Source organism: Eulemur rufifrons, chromosome 29 (assembly GCF_041146395.1).
Source record: "Eulemur rufifrons isolate Redbay chromosome 29, OSU_ERuf_1, whole genome shotgun sequence".
NCBI classification, from domain to species: domain Eukaryota; kingdom Metazoa; phylum Chordata; class Mammalia; order Primates; family Lemuridae; genus Eulemur; species Eulemur rufifrons.
The window spans coordinates 27,637,519-27,663,697 of NC_091011.1; positions in this window are offsets into that span (position 1 = coordinate 27,637,519).

Here is a 26,179-nt window from a genome sequence, read left to right on the forward strand (position 1 = left end):
AAATAAGATAGACAATTTATCTACTATCTGTAGATAGTAGGCCAACAATAAATGGTGGTTTTTACTGTATTTACTCTATTTCGTCATGACATTGTTGATTATAAGACACAAACTAATCTCAGAAATACTAATGGTGAAAGGTGTGTCTTTAGAGAAGAAGATAGAATAAAATAGATAAAACAATAGAACTGAGTAGAATAGAAGGAAGCTCACATTTACTAAGTTCCTTCTATGTTTCTGGGCATTGTACCAAGAAACAGAATATACATTACTCATTTAATTCTCAAAGCAGCTCTACAAAAAGTATGTGGCATTGTTATCCCTACTTGACAGCCAATGAAACTGAGACCCAGGGAGTTTAAAGAGCCTGCTCAGAGCCATGCAGCTAGTAAGTGCTAGAGCCCTGTCTGAAATTCTACCTTCTCGTAAGCTTTTGTTTGGGCCTCTTCCCCGGCCTGGTGTGGGCATGGTGGGAAAGGCCGCAGAGGAGTCAAAGGGCCACATGGCTGCCCTTTGCCAATCCCCACAAGGAAGTCTGCTCTTAGCACAGAGCGTGAATGTGTCCCCTTCCAACCTCTTCCCGAGGATGGAAGGAAGTGGGACAGGAGAGTGTGGGTCCGTGCAGAGGGCTGGCTGCCCTGTGCAGGGGAGGCTCTCTCAGTGGGTGTCAGGCTGCAGCGAGCTCCTCACCCCCACCGGAGGCTCCTCTGTGCAAGCTTCACTTGTGCCTGATGGTCCCAAGCAGGGACAGGCCAGAGCTGGTCCTCACTGTGCTGCCGGGCTTGGCTCCATAGAGGTTCACATTTGTCACAGGGGGTGGGAATGGGAGACTTTGATTTTAATGTGGAGGAAAAGTAATGCTCCTTGTTTTTCCCAATATTTGTTATGGATCCTGGAGCTCATGGAAAACAAATCCTGGTTGTTCAGGGAAAGAAGAATAATAAACAGTACAATAAAAGAGGGCAGGGTGGGGCACGTGGGGAGAGTAGGAACCAGGAGATGAAGAAGGGGAGACAGGGACATTCTTACCAATATCAGTGCCAGGGACGATTGGGGTTTCAACAACCAAACTAAACAGAGGGTGGAAGAGAATATATTTGGCTAGTCCTAGGGGATAAACCAGTCATGAAAAGTTAGAAAAAAAAAAAAACCAGCCATCAAAGTCACTTAATACATTACACGGTAGCTAACATATATGCGCCAGGTGCTATACTGAGCAGTTCTCATGCATTAACGCATTTAATCCTTGTAACAACCCTACAAGGTACTTGCCACCATTCTCCCCATCAGACAGGGTGGAAACTCAGGCTTAAAGAGGGTAAGAAACTTTACTAAAGTCACATAGATAGGAAAAGGCAAACACAGTCAAAATCCAGGTCTGGAAGGTTGACGAGCCTGCACCCCTATTCAGATTGCCAGACTGGCCTCTGACACAACACTGACAGTATCTTATGGGTAGACAGAATGGATTGATTTGGGGAATTTTCTAACTAATCTAGATAAAGCAATGCAATGCCAGGTAGATGCTCTGGAATTGATGCTCCACTTGCCTCTAGGATGCAAAAATAAAATAAATAATTCCAATCAGTTACTGAGAACTCTCTATGATCCATGGTCTGAATAGACATGTTGCATACATAATCATATATGGTTTAATATAAGTTAGTTTAATAACAGCTGTATGAGGCACAGTGGTCCCCGCTTTATCCATGGGGGACACGTTCCAAGACCCACAGTGAATGCTTGCAACCACAGATAGTACAGAACCTTGTAGATACTACACTTTTTCCTATGCACACATACCTATGAAAAAGTTTAATTTATAAATTAGGCACAATAAGAGATTAGCAACAATAACTAATAAAATAGAACAATTATAACAATATACCATAATAAAAGTATGTGAATGTGATCTCTGTCTCTCAACACATCTTAATATTTTCAGACTGTGGTTGATCATGGGTAACTGAAACCCAAAGATATTGGAGGACTACTGTAGATACTGTAGTCCTTCTTTCAAATAAATGAAACAAGAATTGCATTTGCTTGAAGTATGGGTCAGACTTAGGATTTTCACACAGGTACGTCTGATTTCAACGCTCATTCTCTTTCCATGATGATGTACCACCTGACTCATACTATCTGCTAAATGAAATGGTTGCTTGTGGTTAAAATGGAGAAAAAAGGAAAGGATAGTTGCATTATTTTTTTTGGTTCTGTGATATGCATGTTTACACTTAATATTTATCTAAAAATTATTTGTTGCAAGTTTCTTGGTTTTGTTCCAATACCCATTTCACCCTCGAAAGCTTAAGCAACAATCTGCTAGCAGTGCACTGCCCACTTATGCCCCACATATTTTATCCTAATAATCTTCGTGAATGGATAATGTCAGCCTGAGTTATTGGAGATAATTTGGGAATGGCCAATCCCCACATCGGAAAACTGGCCAAGTCCATTTCCTACACAGGGTTGTCACAGCAGATCGTAGACCTGGAGGCCGCCCCTCTCGGGTTCCCCGTGTAACGTCTCAGCCTTTGCTGCTCCATCCAGCTGCCGGCTGGTTGCAGTTTGCCTCAGGCAGTCTGCTGCAATTTTCCATGTCCCGATCTTATCCTCCATTACCAAAAAAGATGGGAAATATAATGGGCTGAAAGAATTCCGATAGCAGATGCCAGACATCAAATTACACAGGTAGTAATCACACAGATTAGGAAACATAATGAATACAATATTCAAGCCGAACACATACAATGAATTTTTCAGTATAATACAAGCTTCTTGTTAATAAAATGAAATAACAATTTTCTCCTTATTAAAGCTCCAGTAATCTCTATTTTCTGAAGGGACACATGTCACCCAGACCTCTGGGCTGAAATGATCTGAAACTCAATGCACACAGGACCAAATGGACCGATAGACATTTTGGCTGACTCTTACATTTCAGATTGTATTGCTATGATTGTTCATTATAGAGCAGTTTGGTAGTTTCACCTAATGTTTCTGAGCCCTTTTCAGGGGCAAATATATTATTCATAGCATGTCGTACATAGAAAGGTACTGATCTGGGAATCAGGAGACCTGGGTGTTAGTGTCAACTTCCACTATTAGATTTGAGACCTTGGATATATACAGTGATGTTCAAGGATGGAGCAAGAAGGGGTCTGGCCCTGGGGTAAGCAATAACGGGGTGCATTGTCTGCAGAGAATTTCATACAATAATCAAACTGACTAGAGTCAGTCTGCTTCTGATTATCCCCACCCACTATCCATGCTGAGCAAAGTCAGTGATAAAATGCTCTTCCCCCTCAAGTCAGTTGTGTAAGTGCTAAGCAATGGATTTTAATAAATAAATAAATATATCTGTGTGCTCCAAATTAGCACATTTTTATTATTTATCTTTAAATAAAGATTATATTCTATTTGCAAGTTAATTTTTAAACTCCTGATTTGCACATGTGAAATCAACTACAATCTCCACGCACTGATTTCTAGACTAAGTTCACAGTAGTTTAGCATCACTCAAGCTCACTCTGAGTTCAGTTTGTGTCTGCAGTCCCAGGGTAGAGACTCCTAAACATTAGATTTAGAATAAACAATGATAGCAAGCAAGGGATTATAAAGACAAAACACAGAACTCAAGTTACTTCAGTTGTGTCATTCTTTGTGAGTCCTTGGAGTTGTTATCTAAAATTTACAAGAATGAAACAGTATAAACTGTGAGATGTAAAATTTTTGCATGTTAAGTGCAAATTTTAGTTTGCTCATGAAATACTTAACTGAATTTGAACACTATTTTTAAATTGACATTTATTCTTCTATTAAAAAATGTGTGTTTATTTTCAAGCTAAAGAAATATCAACCAAATAATAACAATTATTGATTATTCCAGGTTTATTATAGAAAATAATTTTGTTTATAGAGGAGGGAGGTGTTAAGAGATCCACTGTGGGTGTTTGGGGTTCATTTCTTAGATTAGAAACAGCATTTTCCAAGGAGGAGGATCTGTAGGTCCTGAGTTCCCCAGTTCTCCAAGCCCCTCTATGACATTAGGGGTCCCATAGACATAGGAAGTGCTTTCCTCCCTGTACCCTCCTGGGAAGTAAAATTGTGCATTGTTATATTCAAGGATCTGAGAAATCCTCTGTAAAACAAACAAAATGTGTTTAACCTAGTTTGTCCCAGGGACCACTGGACCTTCTGGCTTTTATTTTTGAAGTAGGGGCTGGTGAAGGATCGGGGGGCTGGTGGTCGATGACTATTCAGGAGGGAGAGTCACCTATCACCATCCCATGGAACTGTAGAACGCACATTGGTTAGGCCAAGGGTTCTCTAAACACTGCTCTGCTTTAGATCCCAATGCTCAGGCAGCAGCCCAAACCAGCTACATCGGAATCTCTGGCCCAGCATCAGCATCCATTGAACTCCCAGGTGATGCTGGTGTACGGCTAAGTTTGAGAACTCATGGGTTCAATCACCTTAGCATAAGTCTTTATGACTCATTCCCACCAGATCCATTCCTGTACACGGACTAGTGGCACGAAGCAGGGACAAAGGGGTGACGTGACCTTTCAGCTTTGGTCAGAGTGGCAGTATCAGGCAAGGGTCCAGACCAAGATCCCCACCTCCCAGCCCACCTCGCTGACCTGAACTGGCAAGGCTGTCTGGAACCTGTCAGAAAAGAGGATGCCATTAATAATAATAAAAAACAAATGGCTCCTTTAGCCAAAAACCCCCCAGAAGTTGAAAAATGGACTATTTATGCACAAAGATGGTGCCCAGATGCCTTGAATTGTAAGAAAAGCCGGGAAAGAGAAGAACTACAGCTGGTTCCTTCATTTCTAGGCTGATTTGCCTATTAACCTCCTGGAATTTTGAGCAGTGGTTCGTTGAGCTTGCTTCTCTCAATAGCCCACACAGGCCCTGCCTCTGGGACACAGTGTGCAACGGTTTTCATTAAAAAGTTAACATTTATCACAGAGTTCAGAGCTCCCTCAATATCTCATTGAAAAGAGAGAAAAACAGCTCAGCTTCAATGAGGCAAATGTCGCAGTAAGATAAATGCTAACATTTTCTTAAAAGCCACTGTAATTATTCAAAGAATAACCCCCTCATCCCATCCGTCACCCCCAGGTCTCTCTTTTTTTGCCAAGGATCTGCTCCTATTTTTATTCGGGAAAACTCCCAGGGCTGTTTTCAGTTTCACAACCTCGTGGGCAGCACCACCACCATCAGTGGGGGAGCTGCGAGCTTTATCAGCAGGCAGAATCAAGTCCAGTGTTCTCAAGAACATGCCCTGATTAGTTCTGACTTTCACAAACTGTTCTCAAGTTGAGCTGCTGTTTTTTGGCAACCAGATTTAGGAATGAGAGACCTGAATTTGGAGGCCATAGAGTTGTTCTGAAAGGCTCTATTACATGACAAGGGTCATGATTTCAGAAGAGGCTGTGGCAACAGGCAGCAGGAAGTCAAATGGAGACTTGCTTCCAGCCTGAGCATGCCTGCTGAGCACAGAGGCAAGCACTCCCCCGCCTCTCTGCTTGTTGGGTATGCTCCTTGCCATATGGCAGGGAGTTCTTGCTTCCTGGACCCTGTTTTAGGCTACCTGCTGCATCCAATGGTGAATACTCCCTCTTTAGAAAGGACATTGCTGTTCATACTTAACTTCAGCAGGTCATATGAATTTGACCAATTAGATTTGGCCATGAACACTCTAAATATTAATACCATCCTAATATGGTATCCCATGTACCCAGTATGTCCTTCTAGTTACCCACCACCTTGAAATTTTCTACCCTTATGAGTATTTCCCAAAGTGTTTTCTGCAGAATATCAAGAGCAGTTATACATAAAGGGGTCTCTGTGGCACACAAATTTGAGAAACACTGGGTTAAATGAAATTGAACAGAATTGTTATTACGGGACTTCTTAGAACAGCTAGCACGCATGGTGAACATTCAATAAGGGGCTAGAATAAGGGGTTGGGATAAGCAGCATTCTCAAATTTATTTGGCCACAAAATTATTTTTATTGCAGAATAAATGTTGAAAATAATGTCTTAGAACTGCAGAAGGCTTCTGTTTCCTTATCTGTGAGCTGGGAATAAAATAACACCTCTAGGGATCAATTGTGACTGATTAAATTAGATAAAGTCATATAAATCACTTAGAACAACATTTGGCACAAATGTTATCTGTAACCTGAGTTCAAATTCTGGCTTCTTGTTAGATGCGCATGACTAAACATGTTATTTAGTACTCAAAGTCTCAGCCTCCTTATCTGTAAAATGTGGGGACTGTTAGTTTCTGACTCAAAGTTTTTGAGAATTATATGACATATTGCATGTAAACTGCTCAGCAAACTTTTGACATAAACTAAATGCACTAAATTGCTACCTAAGAAAAGCATTGCTTTGTTTGGCAAAAGATAGCTTTGCCCATATTTTCAATGAATTTGAAATTCAATTAGACTGAAATTCATTGACTCTGGGGAAGGGAACACAATTTACATTCTAAAACTTGACCAGAAGCCAGGCTCTATTTTCATCTAGTAATTCTGAAATTAATTACTATAATTCCACAAAAAAAAAAAAAAATGAAATAAACTTGAAAGTAAGACCTTATTTCTGAAACACAAAAGGATGAATTTGGAGAAGATTACAGCTGATCTAATTAAGATTTAAATTACACCACTTATTGAATAGAGATTCTTTTCCCCAATGTATGTTTTTGTCTTCTTTGTCAAAGATCAGATGGCTATATGTGGATGGTTTTATATTTGGGTTGTCTGTTTTGATCCATTGGTCTATGTCTTTGTTCTTATGCCAGTACCATGCTGTTTTGGTTACTATAGCCTTGTAGTATAGCTTGAAGTCTGGTAAATTGATGCCTCCCATTTGTTCTTTTTGCTTAAGATTGCTTTGGCTATACGGGGTCTTTTCTGGTTCCATATGAAGTGTAGAATTATTTTTTTCTAGATCTGCAAAAAATGGTGTTGGTATTTTAATGGGGATTGCATTGAATCTGCAGATCACTTTTGGCTAGTATGGACATCTTAACAATGTTGATTCTGCTGATCCACGAGCATGATATGTTTTTCCATCTGTTTAGTCCTCTGCAATTTTCTTCCTCAGCAATGCATAGTTCTCCCTGTAGAGGTCTTTCACCTCCTTAGTTAAATATAGTCCTAGGTATTTTATTTTCTTTGTTGCTATTGTGAAAGCTATTGAGTCTTTGATTTGATTCTCAGCTTGACTGTTGTTAGCATATATGAATGCTACTGATTTGTGTATATTGTAACCTGAAACTTTGTTGAATTTCTTTATCAATAAATGGTGCTGGGAAAATTGGATAGCCACATGTAGAAGACTGAAACAGGATCTGCACCTCTCACCACTTACAAAAATCAACTCACAATAGACAAAGACTTAAACCTAAGGCATAAAACTATAAGAATTCCAGGAGAAAATGTTAGAAAAACTCTTATAAACATCAACCTAGGCAAAGGATTTATGAAGCAGACCCCAAAAGCAATCATAACAACAACAAAAATAAATAAATGGGACCTTATCAAATTAAAAAGCTTCTGCACAGCCAAGAAAACAATCAATAGAGCAAGTAGACGACCTACAGAATGGGATAAAATATTTGCATGCTATACATCTAATAAAGGGCTAATAACCAGAATCTATAAAGAACTCAAGCAAATAAGCAAGAAAAAAAGCAAACAACCCCATTAAAAAGTGGTCAAAAGACATGAACAGAAACTTTTCAAAGGAAGATAGACTAATAGCCAAGAAACATCTGAAAAAATGCTCAACGTCTCTAATCATCAGGGAAATCCAAATCAAAACCACAATGAGATATCACTTAACTCCAGTGAGAATGGCTTTTAGCAAAAAGTTCCCAAACAACAAATGCTGGTGTGGATACAGAGAGTTAGAACACTCATACACTGTTGGTAGGACTGCAAACTAGTACAACCTCTATGGAAAGTAAAATGGACATACCTCAAAGAACTAAAAGTAGACTTACCATTTGATCCAGCAATCCCACTACTAGGTATTTACCCAAAGGAAAAAAAGACATTTTCTAAAAAAGACACCTGTACTCGAATGTTTATAGCAGCACAATTCACAATTGCAAAGATGTGGAAACAACCCAAGTGCCCATCAATACATTAGTGGATTAATAAAAAGTGGTATATATTCCATGGAGTACTACTCAGCCATAAAAAATGGTGAACTAATACCTGTTGTGTTCACCTGGAGGGAATTGAAGACGATTCTTCTAAGTGAAATATCACAAGAATGGAAAAACAAATGCCACATTACTCATAATTACATTGGAACTAATCGATCAACACTTATGTGCATATATGGAAATAACACTCATTGGAAATCAAGCAGGTTGGTGGGGGGAAGAGGAGATGGGTAAATTCACACCTAACAGGTACAATGCACACTATCTAGGGGATGGACACACTCATAACTTGGACTCAAACAGCACAAAAGCAATGTATGTAACCAAAACATTTGTACCCCTATAATATTCTCAAATAAAATTAAAAAAAAAAGATATTTACTGTTGGCAAGAATGTGGAGCAAATGCAACTCTTACACACTGCTGGTGGGAGTGTAGAATGGTACAATCACTTTGGAAAACAGTTTGACAGTTTCTGAAAGAGTTAAACATGTACATAACATATAGCCCAATAATCCCCCTTTTGAATATTTATCCAATAGAATAAAAACATACTTGTCTGTGTTTGTAAATATTAAAAAAAAGATTTAAATTACAAAAGATCTCTGCAGATTTACCATATACTAACATTCTTTTATTTGTTTATTTTTTAAAGATCTGAGTATTTTGGGCCACTAAGGAAAAGGGATCAGGATTTTTGAAAGCCACAGCTGACTTAGGTGGAAAACGCACCCACAGATACTTTCTATGTTGGTTTCATTTCCAACTTCATTCCTGTCACCCAGTAATGAAGTCAGTAAGTTCTTGATCAATGGAAAATTTAAGGGGGATCTATTGTTTTTACCATTATGTTTCTAGGTGCCATTCCCGTTACTTAACCCAGCCCAAATCTAAATATAGAGCTGGCAAAGCTGATTGGAAAATGACAATTATAGGTTAAGCCATTTGAAAATTTTAATACTCAGCCATTTTAAGCATAAAAAAACAGCAATTATAGATAGTCAGATTTTCTACTAAATTAAAGTTTAGGTAATGATTTTATAATATTTTCCTAAGCTCTTGAAAAATATTTTAAAGAATCAAGAGGAAAGAAATCCATATCCTTTTAGAATCAGGCAAAGCCAAGCAGTGCGCAAGATAGGACTCAACTCCTGTTTCATATTTATTGAGAACAACTTGCCGTCTGGTAACATTTTTCTGTTCTATTTTTAATGGCTATAAAGTTTCTATCACATTCAGTAATTATCTTCAATCTCAAAAGGAGAAAGGAAATTCCATAATAAGAACTACATGAAACATTGAGTGTACAGGTGCCAGAAAATATTGTTTTGTTTAGTGGAGATGAGATTATAAAAATATGGCTCTTTATAAATGCATGTTCTCAAGTTTATTTATAGACACTATGACACCCACTCTTAAACTCCTTATTTAATCGCTAACAGAAACTTATTTCTAAAGGGAATTAGGGTGGTGAAAATATGTTTTAAAGTGGCATATATTCTAGAGCAGTCTCGTTTTTTTTTCTTACTATTATCAATAACAAGTACTCAGGAAAAAAGCAGTCAGGAGGTAATTTAAGCCACAGCAAACAAAGACGTTTTAAATTTCTCAGGGGCAAGCTACACTGCATCTTGAAGGAAATTGGAAGGAATATCAAAGAGAATTTATTGTCCGATGACCACCCTTGGTTATTTAGTGAAAAGTTTGAGAGAAAAACACAGCAGCAGCTCAGAGATCTGTTGTAAACTTTCTTTAAGGGAGGGCAACAGAGAGAAGGATTGAGATTTCACTAATTTTATGCTTTAGGACCATGGATACCTTTGATAACAAGCAGTTAATTCACTGTTGCATTTTTAAATAAGTCATATCAAGCAATTATACTAGGTTATTATGATTACTGTTGAAAGGTCAAAATACTGACCTCACTAATTGTGAATTCCATTCATTGCAGTTAAGATAAGAGCACCTATTGCACTAACCATTCACGGTGGAGTCATTAATAATTACTTTTTTCCACTCATGGACAATGTACATCAACTGTATATTAGAAAAGTAAATAATGCTTTTCTGTCTACTACAAAGTACTTTCCCAAAAGGATAAAATAAATCTAGGATATAAAATACTATTTTACTTCTATCAAGATATCTACAAATATATATCTATTTATTAGAGCCTTTTCATTATCAAATAGAGATCTCATTAAATAAATGAAGTGAAGTTAACCGTCTATATTTTGTGCTCAAATCTCAATGTTCTAAGTTTATGTTCTCCCTGAGAGGTAGGCCTACAAGAGTTTATTCAGAAAGGACATTGAAATAAGTGGTTTTGATGCAAAATATTAACAGTGGAAAAGTTTCACATGCTGACTTGATGAATAAAAGGAATTTGTGATGCTACCCAGTCGCTTTTAATGAAAGGGAGGTAGACAGAGAGAGAAAGTGAAAGACGGAGAATATGCACACATTCCTCATCAACTGACTTTGGAATTCTTGGCTTAATTGGTAAAGTAAGTGGGGTAGGCATTTCTTTGTTGCTGATACAGGCACTGATTACAAAATAACCCACCAAGGCCACCCTCATTTCCCCTGAAAGCTTGCAGGACGCGAAATTGGCCTGGGAGGCTTCTGATTTGAACAAGATCCACTGCAGAACTCCAGACTGGTGAGACACACAGGCTGATGGCCCTGTGACATTTTAATGCATTGGGTTTTCTCCCGCTGACCCACGACATGGGTAAATAAAGATAACCTTCCCCAAGAAACACAAACCGCTTCCCTCCCAGGGCGACGCTGGGGAATTACAGCAAAGAGAGCAAGTGTCCTGCTAGCATGAGCTGCCATGGTAATGAATGGGAAGGCAGGGTTAGTTCAGAGCCATTGGTGGGGAGTTCTGGAAGCAGGAATACTGATAACAGTTATCTGAGCCAGGCTGGGGAAAACCCCACACAGAATCTCTTTGTTATCCGATTCAAATGAGTGGTTTTCTCAGCCTCGTTTCTCATTAAACATTTTGAAAGGAATTATCCCAAGTTTTGCCTATTTAGTTGTTTTTGTTTTGTGGCTTAATGCACATCACATTACCTAATAAAAATCACACCACATTAAACAGGCTGTGTTGAGTATGCTGCGGTTAGTGTGACTTTACTGGTGTTATTTTAAGTGTCTGTTCTCTGAATTCCCTTGGAATTTGTGCTGTTAACTCCCATGAATGCGAACAGACCTCCCAAGCCTGTAGTTACACACTCTGTATATTTATTAGGAGGCAGCTTCTCTTCTAGATGTTGCACAGGGGGCTGTATTTTTTTTCCCTGAGTACTTGAGTTCCTGAACACACTTGTTTGAAAATGCTTCTTAAAATATATGGTTTAGCTGGACGGACTAACAGTTTTGTGTAATCAGAGAGAATGTTTAGAAAACATTGTTTGGGGAGGGAAATAATGCTTTCATGCTACTTCCAAGAGAATAAATAATGCAATCCCCCTTCCCCAGGGTCGTGAGTATGCTGGCTTTAGTAGTTCTAATAAAACAAAGAAGAGACATGGTCCTCAGAAAGGAATGATACAAAAACATCAAATATTAACCATTTGGCCTGGAAATGTGTATATGGACCCAAATCAGGTCCTTTCATTAATGCAACAAATATTAAACTCACCACTTCAAAGCCTTTTCAGGAAAAGAGATAAGACTGAAATCCAAGAGAAAAATCTCTTGCTGAAGTTTGTGTCTGTGTGCCTGAAGAGAAAGCTTTTGCTTTGTTAAGAAAAGTTTCCACCTCATTTTTAACGATTAGAATTTATTTTATACTTAAGGCTGAGAGGGTTAGCATTCTTCCCTCTTTAATTTATAAGGTATTTGTTTGGTATTGTGTATTATGTTTCAACATTATGATTTTGTACATGGTACTCCATTTACAAAAAAAGAAGGTTCACCCCAAACTGTGATAGGTTACTAATTTGTAACAATTACTTTATAGCAGTTCTGAACAATGAACTGAATTATTGCCGAAAAGAGGGTTGTAATTTTCTTGATTGATTCTAATTTGTATTGCTTAATGAAATCTTCAATGGATCCTGATAAAAATCATAGATTAGAAAATATGTGCCTATTAAATAAGGTTTCCTGAACTTTCATTTCCTCTGAATCCATAGAAAACTAGTAGAACAAGGAGTGGAATCATTGGTGAAGTAGTGCCACCTTCTGGAAATTTTCAGAATAGCAGCCATAAGTTCCTGTGCTTTACAAAAGTGAGCTCTTTGCAAACATACATTTATCTTTGAGGGGGGGAAAAAAAAACTTGTTTAGTTTATCTAATTATCCTAAGGTCATTCAATGTAACACTTAACCCTTTTCTTGTAGTGTTGTCTCATCAGGGAAAGGAAAAATTCGTTCCACATTGGAGCAATGCTTTTCTGGACGTGTGAAGAATGAATGAATCATCATTTATACAGACAGATTCAGCATGAAGGGAAGCTGAATTCCAACAGTTTAAACTTGCAACTTAGACACACATGTGGTTAGTGCATGTGTGTGTCAAAGGACATCAAAATTTCTCATCTATAAAACAAGAGTAATAATAGTATCTACTTCACAGGGTTATTGGAGGGTAAAATGAGATAATGCCTGTAACGTGCTTAGCATGGTACCTGGCACTCATGTAGTAGACATTATTAAACTGATATTTATTTAACCTATTAATATCCATAGGATTGGAAAGGACCTCAAGAGGTCTTCAGGTCCAGCCTGTCCTGGTAAGAAAGCTTCCACACTTTTCTTTAAAGTCATGAGAAGAGGAGGATACACCATCTCCTTAGTGAATAATTCCCTCCCTGTTCTCTAACCCCTCCAATCTAGCCTCAGTATTCCCCTGTAGCCTCATGTCCTTCACCTAACCTTTCCCCCACACCCACAAGTCTACTTCCAGCCCCCAGGTTGGCCACTTGCCTCCCGTCTGTGAATATTTACTTGCATCACTCCCCTTGTCTGCATGTCCCACCTCTCTTTGCTTATTTAAGTTTTACCTTTGTTGGAGACTTAGGTGTTACCTTTTCTACTTCTCTCTTCCCTACCACCCATTTCACATCTGGAAAATGTTCGCATGGGCGCTATTCCTTGACTGCAAAACTCCTGAAGGGCAGGTACAAGATGCTAAACATTGCTGTACCCAGGGCAGTGGCTAGATGTCTGTTTTATGATATTAATCTCCACAATGAAAATACATGTCAATATCCACAACTTTACAACCAAGATGATCTGCCAAACATTTGACTCAATTTGATCATGCAAATGAAACTTAAATCCCTGACCTACATTAGACAACCATTCACAAAGTAGCAAACATAAGGGCTTAGCTCCTGGCCCACACTGAAAGGAAGGTCAGAACAAGCTTATTTGATTTATTATGGATATAAATAAATTGGTAGTAACATTTCATCCTTACATAGAATCTTTTTTCCACTGAGTAGCCCCCATGTAAGGACTTACTCAGGCATACTTATGTACCTTCCCAGCATCTCTCTGTGATGGTGGTCAAGGCATCTGGAGACAGGTGGGAAACCCCAGCACAGGATGAAGCCTGGGCTGTGGACGGGACAGCTCTGAGTTAGAATCCTGCTCTACTATTTACCAAGTGGTTTCAACTTCTCTGACAGTCACTTTCCTGCTCTGTAAAATGTTCTTAAAAACACCGGCCCCCCTCTCTTCTCAGGGTTTCACAAGGAGGGCATGATTTGCGTGGTGCCTTAGCACACATGCAAAGGGCTAAATAAGAGTGCCAGAAAAGAGGACAGGTGTTTGAGGGTCCCTGCCACTGCATCTTTGCCCATGGTTTCAGAATTCCCTACCATTCTGTATTATTTTTTTTAATCCAGAGGTTTAAAGAAGGCTTTGTCCTAGATCAACCAGCAGAGGTCACTCAAGGACAGACTGAATTCTCACCCACCCCAGGTCTGACTTGTAAGTTGAGGACTATATTGTTGTAGTTAAAATAGCATAATGTTTTATGGTAACACTTCACTTTTAATATTATTACTCTATATTGTCCATTAAGAGCTACACTGCGGCAATTCGATCAACGTTTGGCTTATGGAGTTTCCTCACTTAAATTCTTTGTGGAGAGAGACCCAGCTAAACGCCCTCAGGCTAGAGAAGTGGGGAGGATGCAGATATAGAAGGACAAGATAATGACATAACACTTTCAATGACATTAAAAAAAAGAGTCTAATGATGATCAGAGCAGGCAAAAAGAGACCAGGGCCTGCATCCTAATAAGCAGTGAAGGGGTGACTAATGGAAGAGAAGTGATTGTTTCAGAGACCCGGTGGCAAGAAAGAGCAGTTTAGAATCTTCTGGGTGGTCTAGTGATATTAGGAAAAATGGGAGTCCCAACCCTTAAAAACGTCTGACATGGTTTCGGTGTATAAAATAAATGCATATCAATTTACTAAGGCTATGTTATAAATGCCACAGTTTGTGGTTCAGATTTCCTGTTGACAAATAAGAGATGTATCTGGCATTTATACAATGCTTCCCAGCTTAAAAAATAATTTCATATCCATTACATTATCTCGCCTTTAAAATAACCCCAGGAGTCACAAGGTCACACACCTGTAGGCTTCTTCATGGCAGTGGCCACATCCCATGGTGTTTTGAATCTGCCCCAGGTCACTGGACATAATAGGCATTCAGTAAATATGTGTTGAATGAATGATCAAAACAGATAAAACTGCAACATCAATTATCTACTTACACACAATTTTATTATCTGTGTAATAAATTTATTATGCATGAATTTATCAGTGCATTTTGCCAACATTCCAAGTTGCAACAATATTTAAATGGGCTTTAGTTTTAGGTACCCATCAAAATTGGTGAAACCCAGTGAGGAGTCTTGATGTTGCTGCCTCTCTCTGTGAAGCCTCAGGAAACTAGAAATCTTGCAATGGCCTTGATGGCTAGAAGGCTGAAGATTCTGTATCAGCAGATGGCGGGGTTCCTGCAGAACTTAACCCAGGCCATATCTCAGGGATGATCCTCTCTGTTGAGGGGTGGAGGTGGGCAGGAGATGTCCCACCTACTGCAGCACTCAACAGAATAAATAGACCCAACCTGTAAAGGCAGCAGAAACTGGACTGCACGTAGAGGTGACTCAGAAGAATTGAGCAAGCCAAAGTCACTGGGGTTGAGTCAAGGTTTGAAAATCACAGCAAAAGGGGCAAAGGCATTCCTGGTACAGTGTACAGAAGTGGGCAAAGACAGAATGATTAATTGCACAGTGTCCCGGCAAATTTGCTTGAGGAGTAAAGATGGAGATCACTTGTTAGACATGTGGTAATTTAAATCTAATTATTTAAATAGAATTTTGAAGCATAGATTATCAAGTTTTTTTCATCTTTGTATAGTCAGCATTCAATCCACATTCATTCGAATTGAATTGGTCAAGTGCGCAATTCTAATTGTTCAGAGTGTCTTCTTTTAGATTTTTTTCAAATTTTGGCTCCTGTCAAGGTTCACCTGTCAAAGAAGCCCACTGAGAACATCCCAAACTATGGGGCCGTAACGAAGCCCAGCCTCATCTCGTGAGTTCATAACCACCAGTCAGTCAGTCACCTCTCCTGGTAGCACTCACTGGTCTCTCTGGTCAACCTGTGATGATATCTGATTTTGTAGCCCATTTCCTTTATGGAATTCCAAATGCACCAAACACATAATCCATTTTCACTCCCATTCTCATAAGAAAGTGATTGCTGCCGCCATTTTCCATGGGTTAGTGGGATGAGATAGAGTTAAAAAAAAAAATGGGAAAAATTGAAACATAAATGTGGAAAATTATTTCCCTGACTGACACTCCTATCCAATGCCCAAGGCTCTAGTAACATACAGTCCTCCCAACTTCTTGCCTAGCAGGACTTACTTTTTCTTTAAATGAGACCACACTGCCTAGAGAGACAGAGTCTGGCAATTGGAGATGAGAGGGAGAGCCTACACCTTTCCTAAACCCCAAGTGGTGACTTGGCCTTCCTCTTCGTACGGGATTTCATCACCCACCCAGGCAACAATCTACTGCCCGCCTCCCAGCTGGGTCAGAGAGAGAACACTCTGGCAAGGCCGATCTGGCCACCAGGTGTTTGTTTTATCTGCCAGTTCCCTTTCAGCAGTGCCTAGGGTGAGCTATGTCACTGACGGGCGTAGATGGATAGGTACACGCTGTCATTCATTAGGAAAGGAGGAGGCAGCTTGTACCTTGGAGAGTGTGGGGTTTTGTCCAGTGAGTGAGGGGCAATGATGGGGGCCTGAAGCTCAGGCCAGAGGCCAAGCACCTGCCATGGTTAGTCCACTGCAAATCATCTGATTCCCATGTAATCTGTACATTTTACATGAAATTTAGGAGGCTAGGATATGCTTGGGTTAAGAACCCCAGCCACCCACACACCAACATAACTCTCTCTCTCTCTCTCTCTCTCTAACATTCACACACGCACTCACACACAATGAAACCTTCCTTATAGGAGGAAAGTTGTAGTTTTCAATATTATGCCAGCCTTACCCCAGAGGACTGGCACCACCAAGGAAGAGCAGATTTCTGCTGCCACCATGGTGCCTGGATGACTGGCAGCTCCTGATCGAGCGGCTAGCCTGAACCCTGGGTCTGTTAGCTGCCTTTCCTGGGTAATGGAGTGTGTATGTCTGGAAAGTGGTGATTTTCTAACAGAGGAGCTGAGAACGAGGAGCCGGGCCCTCAGCTGCAACTTATCCCACGGCCAACCCCAACCTCCATCTGCCCCCCCTTCCCCGGCCACTCTCCACTCTCCCAGGACAGCCTGCATTTTAGCTGAATGTAATGAAAGAAAGTTGGCCCCAAAGGTGTCTCCAAGTGTCTCTGCCCAGAACTAGAGAGAATTTTTTTGGCAGAACTTCCAAGGTACATGCAAACTCCTAACGGGGTTTTGGCACATCACAAACAATTAGGCGACTGCACTCCATAATCAGCCCAGGGGGATGGGGAGGCTGTGTGCCTGCCAGATTTCTGGTAAAATGTTGCTTTGATTGGAACTAGGGTTCTTTCCTTCTGTGTCCCCAGGTCTTGAGTGAGGCTGGAGGGAATGCCAGACCTTCTTATTTGGGGCAAATCTGACCTGTCAGTGTTTACAGAGGAACTTCAAGCTGGCAACCACAGCAAGGTCTCCTAAATCCACTGGAGTTGTCTGTAGAGAGAGAGGTACATTCGTGCTTGTAGGAAATGGCCCCCTTTCCGTTTTGTTCCAACCGTACACAAGCTGTGAGGCCCAGTGTTTGATCAGCTGTCTCTGAGGAGAAGTGAACTTGAGGCTCCAAGTCGCCTGAGAATGGAGTGGCTTCCTCCGGCTCGAGGTGACCAGGATGACCCACAACTTCCCTGGGGGCTCCTTCCCAGTTGGGGTGGGCGTCTGCCATCTGTGAGCCACTGGGTGTACCTTGGCTGGGTGTCTCCAAGAGCCAGCCCTGAACCGAGGCCCACCTGAGTACCTTGGCCCAGGACCTGTCCCTGGTGGCCGGGCTGTGTGCACAGCCTCGGTCTGCTACACACGTGAAGGCAACTGGATTTGGCATGGGTGGGCCTGCCCGGAGAGACACAGTTCCTCCCCACAGTCCCCAGAGAGTGGGAAAGCCAGCCGGGGCTCTAGTAGTCCTCCTCGCCCTTGCCCTGCAGGTGTGGCTGGCAGGCAGCTGCCCCCTGGTGGAACTCTGGCACTGATAAAGATGGCAGCAGCCATTCAGCTAATGGGAAAATGCTTCCAAAATGAGCTACAAGTCAGTTTGCAGAAATGGAGAAGGGGGAAAAAAATCTATTAGGTTGCAATCTCTTGTTGGGAAACATGTTCCTAAAGGGAGTTTACATGCCATGGAAACAAATCCCTGAAGCCCATTTTCAGCTTATTAGCGCTAAATTGGCCACAGCAAATGAGCACTGCAGTTGTCAGTGACCTGAGGTTTTATAAGCACACTGGGACTGTTTGCAGAGATTTTACATGCGCCCCGCAGAGCAGCTGAGGGGAGGAAACTCGACCTACTATTCCCATAGCCAAAGCCCAGAATACCAATGGCTCTACCCATCTTGCACCCTCTGCACAGGGATCTCCTGGGGCTGGAACCTTCCTTGAGATCTTTGCTCTACTGCTTAACTTTATTAAAAAAGGGAAGAACAGGAAGTAAAAGGCACAATTTAAAAGTTCTACTTGGGGAAGGAACCTTCATTTCAAACCATTTAAAATGGATTTGGAATAGCCCCATCCTGGCAGAGCAGTGGTGAGGGTGGCCTATAAAACTCAGTGACAAGGAAAAAGAGAGTGCGCAGTTCCAGCCCTGCAGGGGAGCGGGCAAGAATGATTAGTGAAGTGAACAGAAAAATACCCTTTTGCCAACAAGCCCACAGCTTCCAGTTGGGAACCAGATCCACATCTGCCTGACTTTATTTCTTATCTGCTTCTCTCACTAGGTTTCATCCTGCCTGGAGTTCGCATGCTAGGGACAGATAGATGAAAAACTAAAATATTTGCACGCATGACTAATGTCATTCAAATCTGATCAGTTCTGTGAAGGATAGAAGCAGGAAGTTGCAAAGGAGAGTCACCTGGGAACCTCGCTGGGAAGAGTGTGGGGAGGACACGTTTCAGTGGAGACCTCAGAGCACAGAAATGAGTCTCTGAGAAGCAGGAGCAGAAGGGTGGGTGCTCCAGGTAGAGGGGTGGTGGGCACCAGGTGTGTGAGGCAGGTGTGAGCTGGGAATGCTTCTGGAAGCAAAAGCAAACCAGCAAGCGAAAAAGAGACAGGGTATGTTGTCGAGGTAGGTAGGGGCTCAAATATGCAGAGCTTGGATACAGGCTTTGGATTTTTTTTTTTTTTTTTAATTTTCTTCTGGAAACTGTCTTTCTTCACATCTGTAAGATAACAAAAATCCTAGTTCTTCTCCTAGCACCCTGGCCAGGCCATGGCTTCCTTTCTTAGCTCATCGTGCTCTACATACATACACACTATCAATTCTTGGCCAGTTGCTTTCTTTCCCTCTTCTCTCTCCTAAGAACACAGCCAATCTTGTGGCATCCTGTTTTCTTCCAAACACCAGTATTTAATTAATTGAGTCAGCAAACATTTATGGAACATCTACTATGTGCCAAGCACTCTCTTACCTGCAGTGAATATTTTAAAAAATTAAATAAAGCCCCTGTCCTGACTCCTTAAACTTGGGGACTAGATATTAAGGGCACCTGCAGGAGTAGAAAGGAATATATCACCCATCATAGGGATTTAATGAGACGATATTTGAGCTGAGTCCCAAGAATAGAAGATTTCCACTGAGAAGAAGGAGCTGTTGGGTAAAGCACCAGGACAAAGAAACAGCATGCACAGGCAAAGAAGAGGAAATGATCTTTAAGGGACCAGGAGTAGCTATTTGCATCCTCCTTAAGGGGTCCACATCCCCATCCTAGAGTGCACCGTCTCTGTTTAAGAAGGAGAGAGTCAGACAGCTGGAAAGCAGCACTCACAGACGAGAAGAATGTGGTTTGAACTTGGGGAAGCACCAAAAAGATTGTGGCAATGATCCCATGATTGTTTATCAGGATAAAGCACAAATGTGCAAAACTGAGAAATCGGAGTCATGAATTAGGTGGACAGCCTGGTCTTGCTAGTTATTAGCACTCTCCTAGAATGTTCTGGTGCAGAAGTGGGACCCTCACCACGAAGGGGAGTGAAATATGGGGAGAGTCCACTCGTGGGAGTACTTAACAGGTGCTTATGTACTCGGAAAAAGCACCTGTGGGGAAACACCAACAAAACTAGGATTGTACAGCTTGGGGAAGATGGGAGCGTGATTACATGGCCACAATATATAAAAGGCTTTCCTATAAAAAAAAAAAAGGTAGTTAATCTTCCTTATATTTTATTTACACTGGGGACAGAACACAAGGAAAATGGTTTACTTGTAATCAAAAAGGTTTTGATTGTATATAAGAAAAAGTTTTACAGACCAGGTGCGGTGGCTCACGCCTGTAATCCTAGCACTCTGGGAGGCCGAGGTGGGAGGATCGCTCGAGGTCAGGAGTTCGAGACCAGCCTGAGCAAGAGCGAGACCCCTGTCTCCACTAAAAATAGAAAGAAATTATCTGGACAACTAAAATATATATATAGAAAAAATTAGCCAGGCATGGTGGTGCATGCCTGTAGTCCCAGCTACTTGGGAGGCTGAGGCAGAAGGATTGCTTAAGCCCAGGATTTTGAGGTTGCTGTGAGCTAGGCTGATGCCGTTGCACTCTAGCCAGGGCAACAGAGCAAAACTCTGTCTCAAAAAAAAAAAAAAAAAAAGTTTTCCAGACAAGGAGGTCTTTTAGAAATTCAGCCAATGCTTCCATTTCTGGCCTAATTTATGGGTGGATTTACCTGAAGCAGGTTGAAACAGACCTGATGACCCCCCTCTCAAAATAGACAGTTTGATTCCTGGGTGGAAGAGGTCAAATTGCCTATGAATAATCCAGAATTGACCATTTCAGCCCAGAGCGGACACTTCAGTTTCTTTAGCCAGAAATATTTTTTTATCTAAACCTTGTTTATTCCACATTTGCTCACATTCTCTTCCTTAATTCTCCACCAGTTAGAGCAGATGAAACTTCCAGATGAACCCTGCTTCCTTCTTCCTTTCCACTCTGTCTCAGACTGAGTCAACTGAATAGTTGATATCATTTAATGTCTTTGTTGGTATTATCAAAAGTTTTTTTCTTAGTTCCTAGGAATAGTGCCACTTATTTGTGCTTTAATTGCTAGCCCTTATTGCCATGAGAGACAGAATTGTTATGCAAATTGCCTTCTATAAACTTGTCCAATAAATAAAATTCAAAGCCTTTCTGATGGAGGTTTGAGGAGGTCCAAGAGCTGACAAAGTAGAGGGCAAGAAATTAATTATTTGCCCAGGGAGTGCTAAAAGTCCACTGCAGGGTTGAAGGTGCGACTGATCTACCCCTGGAACATAGGAAACTTTGTAGCTTAAATTTGAGACCCTGTCAGCAGCAGTCCAAACACTGATAAGTCTCTGGGCTGAAGATGACGAGGGGCTCTTTGTATGTCTTTCATTTCATACAACCATAACTCTCCCCATTCATTCTCTCCCATCTCGCATTTCCCTTTCCGCAGGGCATTGCACTCAAAACAGCTGTGCACTGGGAGAGGGTGGGCTGTTCATCTCCCTTAGCCAGAGGGCAGCCCTGATCATGATCACACCACATGCTCTGTGAATCTGAATCGGGACTCTTGCCTGAACCTCAATTGTTAGGCTGCTAGAGTGCCAAGCACTGCGGGAAACACCAGATTCCCAGCACCATCCTGTAAGTCCCCCTCAACAGACTTGCCACCTTGACCATCAATCAGGCTGCAAAGCTGTCCAAGGCTCTCTTGCTCTTTGCAGGAAAGCTACAGTGTCTTAGAGGTTCCTTGTCACCAGGCTGAATAAAAGCTACTCATTTGTATCTAACTTATTTTTCAAAACTACTCCAAGCCTTTCCAACTTTGATGTCGAACTATGTTAACAATGGCTGGCTTGGAAAGTCCCTGTAGGATTTGTAAGAAATTAATGTTAGCCTCCTCTCAACAGAAATCTAGGGGTTTGCAAAACACACCATATGCTTGTCACTTTGCCAATGAATCAAGATGTTTTTGCAGCCTTCTGAGTCTAAATAATTAATGGTAATGTCTAAAGATTACCCCAAGGTTCAGGGAGTAAGGATAGGGCCTTTGCAGTGTCCAACATTACTCAACCTCAGCTCAACCCAATATTTCATGTGATAAATGATCAGGCTACACGACCACCTCCCAACACAAACGCCCCCCCCCCCCCCGACTTATCACCATTGTTCAGTCACTTGGCTTTTTCCCTTCCTCTTCTTTTTTCTATAATTAGATTCTTTAGCTTTCTTCAAATAAGTGCTGCTGCCTCATCCCAGCCCTCAAATAATACACTTCTACCCAGGTTTCTCCAGCTTCCTTAAATGGACAAGAGTGTGCATCTAATAGTTTATCTGTTAACATTAGTGCTGTTCTTATCAAGAGATTAATTTCCTTTCAATAAGCTCTCACCAACCAATTAATCCAAGCCAATGAATCAAGCTAAATAAATCAATAGCCCAGCTAATTTTGATGATTGTAGAGATTATAGGGTTTTCTAAAAATTTTTAAAAGAGTAGATAGTAAGTTCTTGCTCTATAAAATCAAAAAGCATGTTCATGATCGTTTTATATAAATATTTCCTCTTAACCAGCAGAACATTTCTCTGATTCTATGAGCCTTTGGAAAAAGCGAATCTACATAAATTAGTACTTATTTTTTATGTATTTCTTCTACCATTTTAGCTTGTCAAAATGAAGTGCTGTTCAGCTCTCACCTGAAGGAGCCATTGTATTGTTTCATTTTTAAATTTTATCTTTAACTTATATATATCAGTCTACTGTAATACTATTAAATCCCTTCATGTACGTAAGAACCTTACCATAGTTCCAGTCATTCTTCCCCACTGTGATAATTTAATTGAGTAAATAGAAAGATTGTAGAAGATGATAATAAGAAGAGTTCATTATAATGTATTAATAGTATTTCCCATATGCTATTTAATAGGAACTTTACAATACTAACTTCTTTACAATTGTTATTTTATTTGATCCTCAAAAAAATAATTTCTGAGTGAAAAAACTGAGACTTAAAAAAGTTTCAAAACTTTTGCCCCAAGTCATGGAACTAGTAAATGGAAGAGCTAGACTTTGACCTGGAAGGTTATGTAGTTGTCTTTATCTATTTGAGTTGCTATAACAGAATACCATAGACTGGGTGGCTTTGGCTATACAAGCTCTTTTTTGGTTCCATATGAGTTTTAGGATTGATTTTTCTAATTCTGTGAAAAATGACCTTGGGGTTTTTTTGTTATTGTTTGTTTGTTTGTTTGTTTGAGACAGAGTCTCACTCTATAGCTCTAGCTAAAATCCAAGAGTGTGGTCATAGCTCACAGCAACCTCCAACTCCTGGGCTCAAGTGATCCTCCTGCGTTAGCCTCTAGGGTATCTGGGACTACAGGTGTGTGCCCCCACACCTGGCTAATTCTTCTATTTTTCCTGTAGAGACAGAGTCTTGCTCTTGCTCAGGCTGGCCTTGAACTCCTGGCCTCAAGCGATACTCCCGCCTTGGCCTCCCAGAGTGCTAGGATTGCAGACATGAGCCACCATGCCCACTGACATTGGTATTTTGATAGGGATTGAATTGAATCTGTAGATTGTCTTGTGCAGTAGAGTTATTTTTTTTATTTCAGAATATTATGGGGTACAAATGTTTTGGTTATATGAATTGCTTTTGTACAGTTTGAGTCAAAGTTATAAATGTGCCCATCACATAGATAGTGTGCACTGTACCCATTAGGTGTGATTTTACCCATCCCCTCCTCCTCCCTTCCACCTGCTTGATTTCAATATGGTCATTTAATGATATTAAGTCTTCTGATTTATGAGCATGGGATTTTTTCCATTTGTTTATGTCATCTACAGTTTCTTCCATCAATGTTTCGTAGATTTTCTCATAGAGATGTTTCACCTCCTTGGTTAAATATATTTCTAGGTATTTATTTTTGTAGTTATTGTAAATTAGATTGCCTTCTTGACTTGGTTCTCAGCTTGATCATTATTGATATACAGAAATGCTACTGATTTTGTATCCTTAAACTTTACTGAATTCATTTTTCAAATCTAAGAGTTTTTTGGTGAAGTCTTTGGGGATTTCTAGATATAAGATCACATTGTCAGTGAACAGAAATAATTTGACTTCTTCTTTTCCAATTTGGATGCCTTTTATTTCCTTCTCTTGCCTGGCTGCTCTGGCTAGGACTTCCAGTATCATGTTGAATAGAAGTGGTGAAAGTTAACATCCTTGTCTTGTTCCAGTTCTCAGGGGGAATGCTTTTAACTTTTCCCTATTCAGTATGGTGTTGGCTGTGAGTTGTCATATAAGGCCTTTATTATTTTGAGGTCTGTTCTTTCTATGCCTAGTTTGTTGAGGGTTTTTATCATGAAAGAATGCTTGATTTTATCAAATGCTTTTTCTGCATCTATTGAGATGGTTTTTGTCTTTAATTCTGTTTATGTGATGAATCACATTTATTGAATGTATGTTGAAACATCCTTGCATCCCTGGAATAAAACCCACTTGATCATGGTGTATTATTTTTTTGATATGCCGTTGGATTCGGTTTGCTAGTATTTTGCTGAGTGTTAATAAATAGCCCTTAAAAGAGGAAAGGAGTTGACTTATATTAAGAGAAACTTGAGACATTCCAAATGAAATGTGGTATGTCTTTTTTAGATACAAACTGTAAAAAGACCATTTAAAAACAATCAGACATTATACTGTTATTAATAAAAATATATTTTTATATTAGCCTAAGTGAAATATCACCAATTTTATTTCAAAGATTATTGAGACTAACTTTAGAATGCTCAACGATTTTTATTTTCTCACCACTATTCTCAACTTTCATAATATCTTTTATTTATTTATTTACTTATTTATTTTTTAATTCTTATTTGAGCATATTGTAGGGGTACAAAAGTTTAGGCTACATATATTGCCCTTACCCCCCACCCCCCTGAGTCAGAGCTTCAAACGTGTCCATCCCCTAGACAGTGCGCATCACACTCATTATTTCATAATATCTTTGCTTGGGTTCTTTAGAAAGTAGAGTCTGAGTCAAAGACTTATGTGTGAGCAGTAATTGGAATAATCCCGGGGAGCAAGAGAGAAGAATAAGGGAGAGGAAGGAAGGAAGGAAGAAATGGCAATAAGAAGGATACATCATTGCATTGGCCACCAATAGCAACTGGTCACTTCATCTTTCAGGACAATCTACAGAACTATAAGAATGACATTTCAGAATCATCCATTCAAGGGGAAAACAGGAGAAGAAATTATTCTTCAGCTCCCACCCTCCACTGGGCAAAGGTTTGCCCTGTGGGTCATTATTCAGCCTGCACTTCCAAGTTGCACATGTCTAGGCACTAAGCAGGTTCCCATGATGCTCTGGGGTGGGGAGAGGTGGAGACTGTTGAGTTGCACCTGCATGAAGCCAAGTGAAGCCTGTGCAGGTGAGGCTGAGAGGCTCAGAAGTGCTGCCTAAGATAATTGGATATGCATAGATATTGAGAATTGACAAACATATAACAAACTGCTGCTCCTTAGATATGTCAACACAGAAAAGTAGACAACTAAGGTCTTAAAAAAAATAAAATAAAGACTATCTTTCACCTAAGATCCCTAAATTTGGAGCCAAAGAAAACTTTTGGGAGCATGAATTATCCAGTTTGCTCATTTCTCAATTTCGCCTTGGTTATATAGTTTTATTAGTCCACAATATGATTATATATTATTATTATTATAATAGTATTACAAAAGGTCGAGAAAGTAGATATTAGGAGAATAATAAAAATAGGAGTAATTCATTATTATCATTTTTTCTTACATGAAAGGGTAGATATAATCCAGTTAAATTTCTGGAAATAGTTATTCCAAAATTTGTTTTCATTTTGAAACTACATTCTTGGCAATATTTTCTATTATTTTTTATAATTTATGACTTGTAACTAGAGAAAAATGTTAATCTTTAAATGTTATAAAAACTTATGAAAAATACTACAAATTACATTCACTATATTTTATGAAGTTGCATGATCAAAAAAGAAGATATATAATTTAACCAAGTCAATAGTTATAGATCACCTTCTAGGTCTTCACCCATCAGGCACTTTGTGTACTTGATACAAAAATTAAAAAGATATTTTCCCATCTCTAAAGGGTCTATGATCTGGTTAGAGAGACAAACACACTTACAAAGTACTTAGGCTATAATTTAAAAATAAGTTTTTTATCTAAAGTGCCAAGATTCAAGGGAAAATGTGGTTTTGAAAATGGTAGTAGTGGTGATGGTG